Source organism: Podarcis pityusensis (assembly GCF_964106645.2).
Source record: "Podarcis pityusensis genome assembly, chromosome: Z".
Lineage (NCBI taxonomy): Eukaryota > Metazoa > Chordata > Lepidosauria > Squamata > Lacertidae > Podarcis > Podarcis pityusensis.
Genome location: NC_138044.1, coordinates 34,608,485 through 34,618,903, shown reverse-complemented (window position 1 = coordinate 34,618,903; position 10,419 = coordinate 34,608,485). Strand labels below are relative to the sequence as shown.

The following is a 10,419-nucleotide window of genomic DNA, read 5'->3' as shown; positions in this document are numbered from 1 at the left end:
TCCCTGAAAATGGAAAGTTAGCACAATAAAGAGTAGGATAGGCTAGAAGTTATACCCTTGGTGGGCTAGTTCATTCATCCTGGTTTTGGCTCCTGGAAAACTTGCTATCTTCATTGCAGGCCTTTTCCACCTGACCTGGGAGGGCGGGGCCCTGGCTGACTCCAGCTACAAAAGCAGAAGCTGCTGAACAAACTCTTAGGTTAGGATGTTGGGGCGGGGTGTTGTTTGTTGGGGGGGGTTGTTGCTGTTGTTGCTGTTGGTTTTCTGTATCTTTATTTTAGATTTTGTGATTTATGTGAAAATTATTCAGTTTGGTTCTGTTTTTTATGTTTAGGACTGCTTTTGTTATGTTGCAGTTGCATATTGTTTTCATGTTGTAAGCCACCTTGAGCATGGTTGGAACTGTGGAAAGGGGTCATACAAGTAAAATTATGTATGTATGCATGCATGCATCACTCACAGGGAAGTATTTCCTTTTCTAAAAGCATGTTAAAAACTTCAGCCCCATACACCTGGAGTCCAAAATGGTACAGTCATTTTGCTACCTTAGTACTCTACCACTTCATACTGCTGCATGTGTAGAGACCAGACCGTTCTTGTAAACAATGGGCTGGTTTGGAGCTTCAGAACCTTTGGCCCGTCCAGATGTTGCAGGACTGCAGCTCCCATGAACCCTGGCCAGCATGGCTAATGAATTCTGGATTCTGGGAGTTGTAGTCCGGCAACATCTGGAGGGCCAAAGGCTCCCAATCCCTGACTGGTTGAAATAACTAACTTTCCTGAATGGAGGGGAGTGCCCAATGTATTCGCACTGGGAACGTGAAAGAACAAAGTGGCAGTCAGCATGCATTCCTTAAGTTTGCAAAGCTGCAAGGCTCTTGTGTTGAATAAGCAAAATGCATTTTTTAAGGTAACATCTAAGAAAAGTGTTGTCTTTTCTAATTGCTGTTATTCCCGTTCTATACCCTTTTGTCTAGCTTCACCATCAGGATTCTTAGGGGGCTTTTTACTTTTCATTTTCTGTATGCTCTCATCCATGAATGCTAAGATTCAGCACAATACCTTTCTCTATATCCTACACAAAACCCAGGGAAACCTTTACATTTTATCCCTGCTTTATGGAGGTTTTTTGAAAGCCACTGCCGCCAAAAGTGTCTTTATTTAATTGAATCTACCCACAAAAACAGAGATTTTCAGACAGAGAAAGAAAAAAACCAAGCCTTCATTTTCAAAATTAGAAAGTGTCTGAATTGCCGCATTTCACACACACAAAACCCGTTTATTGAGCATCACAGCTGCTCACTGTATGATCCTTTGTATTTGGGTGCTGGTAGATATTTATATCTAATTAGCTATCTTACACGCCATCAGGCAATCTGCATTTAGGGGAAAAGAAAGCTAAACCGTATGGAGTCAAAAGCTGCCAAAACCCTGTAGTAGAGTGGTTCCAATTCAGGCATGCAGTGCAGAGCAGCCATTATCACACCATAGAAATATTTGTGGACATTCCCATGCTTAAATTGAGAGGCTCAGGACAGAAAGATCTCAATCTGTTGCGTATTGTCCCATACTGGGTTAATTTTGCTGTGCTTCTCTGTAACTGAACCTGAGGAACTGGGACTACGTTCAAATAAATACATTCAAATTAGTGCTATTTTTCTAGAAAAGGGGGTGCTGGAACTCACCATGAACATCTCCCTTGTTCTCTGCTAATGGCAATGGCGCCTGTCTGAGAGGTGCCAGAACTGAGTTCCAGTGAGTTCCAGCTGAATAAAGCCCTGGTTCAAATTAATATGAAGCCATATTTCCCTTTGCTGTTGACCACTCATATGTTCACATTAGGTAAAGGTAAAGGATCCCTGACAGTTAAGTCCACTCGCCGACGACTCTGGAGTTGTGGTGCTCATCTCGCTTTACAGGCCGAGGGAGCTGGTGTTTGTCCGCAGACAGTTTTTCTGGGTCATGTGGCCAGCATGACTAAGCCGCTTCTGGCAAAACCAGAGCAGCGCACGGAAACACCATTTACCTTCCCGCTGGAGCAGTACCTACTTATCTACTTGCACTTTTTGGTGTGGTTTCGAACTGCTAGGTTAGCAGGAGCTGGGACTGAGCAATGGGAGCTCACCCCATTGCGGGGATTTGAACCGCTGATCTTCTGATCAGCAAGCCCAAGAGGCTCAGTGGTTTAGACCACAGCGTCACCCACATCCCATGTTCACATTAGCTTATGTGAAAACTCTTTCTGTGCTCTGCTGCCTACAGTGGAAAAGTCTGTTCAGCAGCCTCAGTTTTTGTAGCTGGAGTCAGTCAGGGCCCTGCACATACAATTCTAATAGTTCTGAAACTATGTAGAGAGAAAACAACTTTTTGAAATCAGGAAAAATAAGGAGGAAGTGAATAGGAAGGAAAGAGCTCTGATGGAGTGGCATAATGGGGCATTTGAAGGAGGTTGAGGCTGCATTAAAAATGAGCAGCCTCTGGTCTACAGTTTGCCCATATGTGTACTCTGACCTGGTTCAAAGAAACAATGATTGCATGTGGTTGATTCCCCCACCCTACTCCCCAGCAAATATCATTTATGACTGTTAAGGTCATGCTCTAACCATGTAATTCCATATCTCAGGTTGTGACACCGCATAATTGATTCACCTCTCTAAGCTGGGAGGACTGTTTGTCTGACCCAGATTTTCCATAAGATCAGGCTGAAGCTGTGATCTCCAATGCATCGGCTGACAGAGCTGCTGTTGTATGCAATGGGACTATTGTCACCGGCCTAAGAAAGGTCACTTGTGTTATCATCCTCACTGCCCTGATGTGCTGCTCACCTGCCCTTGTTTGCAGCAAATGCACCAGCTTTATCCCTCTGAATCCGTGAGGATTGTCCCTGCCTGCCCTTGAAGGCAAATATTCATCACATAAAATTCCTCTGCTCTCAGCTCACTGATGTGCTCTCATGAATATCTGGGAAGGGATGATAAATGCAGCCCCAGTAGTGTTTAACATGGCAGCTGACCACTTTTCCCGTATCTGTTTGTAAGATCAATCCAACTTGCCTTTCCCAAGAGCAAGGACCTGTTAGAAAAAGGAAAGCAACTGTCACTGCAATTTTTCTTTGGCTGTCGCCTTGCCCCTTTCAATGTTTTCCCTCAGTCATTTGCAATGTCACTAAAATTAGTGTTGTGCCAGAACCTGTCCTCTAATTTCCTGATTTTTTTCTCCTCTCCTGCAAAGGAGGCTTCTGTTTTTCTGCTTCAACCACACGGTGCTTCAAAATCTCTTCAAATTTTTTGGTGGATACAGATTATATCTGACCCTATAATTGCAATGTGGCTCTCTGATGGGCAAATCTGTCAATTTCAGTTTCTCTCAGATTGTATCCCCCTTCCCATCTTAACTTCAGAATGTATGCAAAGGAGGACAACTAAGATGGTCAAGGGTCTGGAAAACAAGCCTTATGAGGAACAGGTGCAGGAGTTGGGTATGTTTATCCTGGATAACAGGTGGCTGAGAGGAGATGATAGCCATCTTCAAATATCTTAAGGGAGGAAGATATCACCTGGAGGATGGAGCAAACTTGTTTCCTTCTCCGGAGGGCAGGAAGGCAGGACAAACGCCATTGGCTTAAAATTACACAAAAGTAGAGTAAGAGCTGTTCAACAGTGGAACAGCCTCCTTTGGAAGGTGGTAGACTCTTCTTCCTTGGAAGTTCTTAAGCAGTGGTTGGATGGCCACCTGCCATGAGTGCTTTAATTGAGATTCCTGCTTTTCAGGGGGTTGGACTAGATGACCCTCAGTGTCCTTTTCAACTACAATTCTATAAGTCCATGATTCTCTGCATTTCAACATCAGTTTGAGATTTTATTTTTATGAAAATGAGTTTCATCGTGAAAACTCACCAGCATTTTACTATGATCCTCTACACATGTTTGTATGTAATTTTGCCCAATACCCTCCTTTTTTTTTTTTTTTTGCAATTTTGATGAATAGATGCATTTTTTATGCCAACAACAACAACTTTACTAGATTATGCAATTTTGGACACGTTGCTTGGCTGGAGTGCAGCATTGTAAAATTCGGATGACAATTTTGAAGGATTGTTGTGTTTCAGTTGGTGTGTTGTTTCAAAAAGTACAAATCAAGGTTGGTTCACCTTTATATGTGAACTGAATGTATCTGCCCTTTCTCGTGGTGTTTCCTTCACCTATTTCCTTTAAGCATTTTCCACATGTTCTGTGACCTTGCTGGCCACCCTGGCTTCATGATCTGAGAAAGCTCCATGGGAGGAAATACGTCATGATGTCTCCTCCTGGACATTGACTGAAGTATGGGAAGCTGGGTAACCTGGCTAGTAAGTGCCCGAAGAATGTATACTCACTGATTTCATTTTTAAGGATGTCCTTTTACATTTTAAAAAAGAGGGGGATAACCCCACCACATTTTGAAGAAGAAGAAAATCTCACCATCATCAACAATTACCGTAACAATTCTGAGGCAGATGGTAGACAGCCTCTCTGTCCTTTTAGGAAAACCTAGCTGAGGATGTCATTGGGCTTTCAGGAACTGCGTGAGCACCTGAGAAGACTGAATAATCAAGTGAAGAAAAGGACAGCCACAATCACCTTTTGGTCACCTTGAAAGTCAGGTAAACACAACAAAATCCCCGCACTCCGAAGGGATGCATAAGTGAAACAAAAACCCTGCCCCCCCCCAGCTATGAGAATTTCCTCAAATACTTCCCTCTAATAATTTTCAAATGCAATTTCTTTTCTTATTAGATGACAGGGAATGGTTTTTTAAAATGTGGGCGCCATGCTAATTAAAATCCTCAACATTGTTGAATGCTTGCAGTAATCTTGCCCAAACAGAAAAGCAATATCATCTTGTTTGGAGCATTAAGTAGCACCAGGGTCTGTCACACACTGACCCCCATTGTTAGCAAGTGTGAAGAGTGGGATGGGAAAACTGCCGAACAGTGCAAACTCTGTATCGACACAGAGGTCACAAACAGCATGCAGCTATATGCTGTTACAAAAATGGATAAAGCTCACCAAAAAAAATTCTATGCCCATTACTGATGCGAAAAAAGAGCAGTGCCATGAAGAAATATAATTGCTATGTAAAAAATAAATAAATGAAAGTAGTTATCAGCCTTCCTGCAAAAGATTTCAATAGCCATCTACATGGTTCATTGACAATCTGAATGCGGGTTAGGACAGCAGTCCAAATGTTAAACTTAAAGGAACATGCTCCAGAAAAGCACAGGGAACATGCCACAATATAAAACCATCCATACCCACACTCTGAATACCCCGAATGCAATCTTTATTCTAGCAAAAGGGATTTGAAATAATTGGGAGGGGGGATGTAAAGGGCAACAGCAAAGGTCAGAGAATAAGCTTACTTCCATCAGAGAAGAGGCTTAGAAGATTTGGCTTTGTCACCCTGAGGAAGATGATATTTATTCAAGATTGATTATGACTTTTACAAGACCAGCTCCAGTTTATGGGGTTGTCAGAAAAAAGAAAGAAAACAAGATCTCTGCTGGAACTAAGGCCTATCTAGTCCAGCATCTAGTGGCCAACCAGGTGCCTCTGGGAAACCCTCAACAGGACCTGAGTGCAGCAACACTCCCACTTTCCCAGCAGCAGAGATTCAGAACCATAGTACCTCTGACAGTGGACGCAGAGTATAGCCTTTGTGGCTGGTAGCCACGGATAGCCTTATCCTCCATAAATTTGGCCAATCCACTCCATCCAAATACAGCCCCATGAGCCTTCAATGGTTCCTCAAGATTCAATTTTATCCCCTATGCAATCTACTTGAAACTGCTGAGTGGGGTCATCTGGAGTTTTGGAGTACATTGTATGCGTCATAAGATAGCTTGGAAACTTCAGCTGGTGCAGAATTCAACGGCCTGGTTGCTCACCAGGGCAAGCAATTACAACAATTCTGGCCCAGTTGCACTGCCAATTTGTTTCCAAATCCCACCTCCCCCAGGATCAGTTTTATATTGATCAGGAGGGGATTTCAGCAGATATGTACAGATAAATGCAAAAGGCATTCTGTACTTTCGTAAATGTTCCTTAAGTACCACAACACAGTTTTATAATACAGTGGTACCTCATGTTAAGTACTTAATTCGCTCCGGAGGTCCGTCCTTAACCTGAAACTGTTCTTAACCTGAGGTACCACTTTAGCTAATGGGGCCTGCTGCTGCTGCCACGCCGCCGGAGCACAACTTCTGTTCTCATCCTGAAGCAAAGTTCCTAACCTGAAGCACTATTTCTGGGTTAGCAGAGTCTGTAACCTGAAGCGTATGTAACCTGAAGCGTATGTAACCTGAGGCACCACTGTACGTATTTTGTTCCATGCAGAATGATTATATATATATGTGCATGTTGCTTAGGAACCTGTCTGGCCTTGCTGGCCTCTTGCGACTCAATAAGATGAATTCATATTTAGAAAACACTATGGGTAAATTTACACAGTGCTTTTTTAAAGGAAGTACTCAAGGGCACGCAGTACCGGCACTGAATCTACATTATCAGTTTTTACATTTTACATCAGTTTTGGATCTACACTTGATTAATGGTGCCATCAGGTCAGGCTTTTCGGGTAGAAGTCCAAGAGCACCACTCAGCAGAATGAGCAAGAGGGCCACCAAATCTAGCACTGATGGCTTACCACTAGGGGTGGGTGGAGGTGCCAGTTCTGGTTTCTCTCCATTTCATATTTTTCCACTCTTAACAGAACTCAGGATAACTCACTTCGTAGAGCATAAGACTCTTAATATCAGGGTCATAGGTTTGAGTCCCACATTGGGCAAAGGATTCCTGCATTGCAGGGAGTTGGACCAGATGACCCTTGTGGTCCCTTCCAACACTATGATTCTGTTTTCCACATTTCTACATCCGTTTGCATTTTTTTTTAAAAAAGTCCTTATGAAAATGTATCAGCATTTTGGTACAATTTCCCTTAATATACTCATATTCACAAATCGCCTTTCCTTAATAGAGTGTATTCTTTGTACTCCATTTTCAACAATGTATGCATTTTTGTATATATGTTTTTGATTGGCTGGAGATCTACAATGAAAAATTCAGAAAACTGTGAATTCCCAAAGGACGGCTTTGTTTCAGTTTCTGAATTAGGTATACTCACCTTTAAATGCGAGCTGAATCAAATTTCTTCACTATCTCTACTTACAACATTTCAAGTAAAATGACACACACAGCTGTCTAAGAGGGGGCTCCTCCATACAACTATTAAGTCCATAGTTCAGAATGGGAATACATTTCCCTGTCATGAGCAGTCCATCTTCCCTGATAATCTAGTCTTGTTTTTGTTCATTGCTGTCTTCCTTCCATCAGCCCTTTCCCATGTGCAATGTGATCAAATTTAGGTAGGGACTACAGTTCAGAAGTAAAACAATTACGGATTATTAGTAATAGTGCATACATATTATTTTTTTAATTAATCAATAGGTACCCTACCTGTTGAGATATTTTCTCCCAATGGTGGTTTCCACTGTATTTAAAATTGGTTTGCAAATGTTACAGCAGATACCACAAATGGGGTGGGATGGGGTGGGGAGATTGGGGGGAATAGTTCCATAATTTCATCTAATAAAGAAAGTTAATCAAATTAAAATTCAAGGACCTGCAGCACAACATCTCCAATATATACAACTCACTAAAAGCCAGTGAAAAGAAGTAGGTCTACAAAGCCCTATTAAGCACTGCAGAGACACAAAGGTCCACAACTGCATGGGGCACTGCTGCAAATGCTCTTATTATCGGTGGCCATCAACTGGTGAGCATCTGAGGAAGCCTTCTAATGTTGTTCTCAGGGTATGGGCAGGTTGATATGGATGCAGGCAGTTCTTCAAGTAACCTGGGCCCAAACCATGTAGGGAAATAGGCCTGGGAACTCACTTTCTGCCAGTGAAACAGGTACAATCTAGGACTAGGTGGAATATCTGCAGTCACCCGACTGCAGACAGTAGCTGGATAGCCACATTTTGAGCCAGATATTCCTAGGTTCAACCCCCATTACCTCTGGTTATGAAGAAAGACCTTTGCTTGACTCTCATGTAGAGCTACTGCTAGACATTGTAGAAGAAAGATGGTCAACATTTTATGCTCCATGTACACTTTTGTATACTGGAAAAAAACTGTTGTGTGCACCACAGTACACTGAGCATAGCCTGCATGCTATTTTACTGGCTGTAAGAGAATGCTTATTTCAGTGGGGACAGACTTACAGGCAAGTCCTTTTTTGGGTTCAGGTGCAGGAGCCAATGCTGGTGACCCTGGTCTAAGCAATAATAGGCTAGATGAAAAAATTGCCAGACCTGCTGTAAGGCAGGCTTTTGTGAACTTTTTTTTCTGGCAAGTGTGCAGTTTATCTTTTGTAAGAAAGAATAAGGTTTCTCTATCCCTAGATCAGAGATGGAAAACCTGTGGTCCTCCAGTTGTTGTTGGACATCAACATATAAATGCCCCAGCCAGCATGGGGAACAGCCAGGGATAACGAGTTGTATTTCAGCAGCATCTGAAAAGCCAGATATTCCCTATCCCCCTACCAGTATTTATTATTGGTCTCTTTGGGGTGCAATATTAAACTCCAGATTGCTTTTTTCTGGCCCAAAACCGCAAAGCAAAAAAACAACAAGCTATGCATATATTTCCCTATTAGTAGGGCATGCACTTTTAAATCTAAATCCACAGTTGTCTTTTCCAGAACCCAGGTGACAAAGAACAAGGAGATAACTGCACACATCTTGATTGTGTATAAACTCACCCTAATGCTGCTTCCCAGGAGATGCTCCCTTATCAGCAGGCTCCTCGATTGCCACATTCTCCGCTCTTCAGGATTGTTCTGTTCTCAAGATTTTATCCGAAGCACAAAGAGAAAGCTGGCAACAATCAACATAAAACCAATTTCTTGGAAGAACAGAATCATGTTTGCAGTCATGTTTTTTCTCTCTCCCCCCTCTCAATTCAGCAAGCGAATTTTAAAATATTCCTTAAACACGCTATTGATGTTTGTTATTTATATCCTTCCTCTCTCTCTCCCTCCCTGCCCCCCTTTTGTATTTTCAAAAGGCTGGGAAGGAAGTAAATGTTTCTTTCCTCGAGGTGTAACAGCAAGAGGTGGGTGTTAATTTAGATAGAGTTCACAAGCGAGTGATATAATGCTGCGAGCGTTCCAGTAAATAGAAAACTGCTGTACATCTTGGGTAATGCAGTGGCGGCATTAAATAGATTGAACAGTTTTGCTGAAAAGAGATCCAAACCACTTTGAAGAGGTTTGTTGCTCAATTGGCAATCATTGTATAGGCAGTTTCCACTGATTTAGCATCTGGTAGTCAGTCAGAATTCATAATTCTGAATAACTGTGAAATGCCGCTCAGACACTAGCTTGTTCCAGTTGATTGTATTTTATTTATTTTTTTGTTACTTGGGAAAAGAAGAAGAGAGGATCAAAAATGTTGAAAGAAATCAGAAAATCTCATTAGGGGAAAAATGCATTGCATTTGCGTTGCTCCTCTAAACTACAGCCTTGAAATGCTCATTGGTGCTTGTTCATTGCAGGAGAGGAGCTATTCATGAGGCTCGTACTTTGGCTGGCTTAGCTCAAATTAGATAAAAAATGAATACAGCCTCAATTCCTTGGATGTGCAGAGCTGCAAGAGATACTAAACAAAGGGACTTGAACTTAGGTAATTGTAGCTTTATCAAGTGCAAATCCAGGAGATCAGCACTGTATGCAAAGAGTTCAATCTCCAGCATCTCCAAATAGGGCTGGGGGGGAATTTTGTCTGAAACCTTGGAGAGTGTCTGCCAGTCAGACAAGAAGGAGCTATACTCAATATAAGGCAGCTTTTTATGTACAGACATACATAGTGTGCCCCCCAGACTCGTTATTTTGAGGATGGATGGATGCACGTACCCGGAATTTAGGTTTGTGCAATTAAAAATGAATTAAAGTGTTGTATTGCCCTAATGCAACAAGTCCACTTTTTACAATCAAACAACCAAACAACCAAACAACAATGACTTTTTGCGGCTAGGAAAACAATGGGGAAATAAACATAAAAGTATGGAATGAGCAAATGATTAATGGGAATATATAGAAATTAGGAAAACAATGGGGAAATAAACATAAAAGTATGGAATGAGCAAATGATTAATGGGAATATATAGAAATATCCCACAAGCAAATTAGAAGGAATACTCAATAAAGACCAGACATAGTCTAATCTCTACATGAACCTTGTGCAAGCAAATCAGGACGAATGATGAACACAGTTGATCTGGAGGAGCCCACATGTGTACAAAGCCAACCCCAGGCACTTTGCCACCTGAGGCAGAGCAGCAAATGGAAGCCCTTCTCCTACCAAATCAAGATACAAAA

General features: G+C 42.0%; 1 long non-coding RNA gene across 1 annotated transcript; it reads right to left on the bottom strand.

Moving 5' to 3' along the window:
• Positions 1 to 2,585: 2,585 nt before the first annotated feature.
• Positions 2,586 to 9,476, bottom strand: LOC308468381. The gene is made up of 2 exons (XR_013981619.1): positions 8,803 to 9,476; positions 2,586 to 3,072 (listed from the first exon to the last, which is right to left on the bottom strand). It is a non-coding gene; the product is annotated as an uncharacterized lncRNA (long non-coding RNA).
• Positions 9,477 to 10,419: the final 943 nt, after the last annotated feature.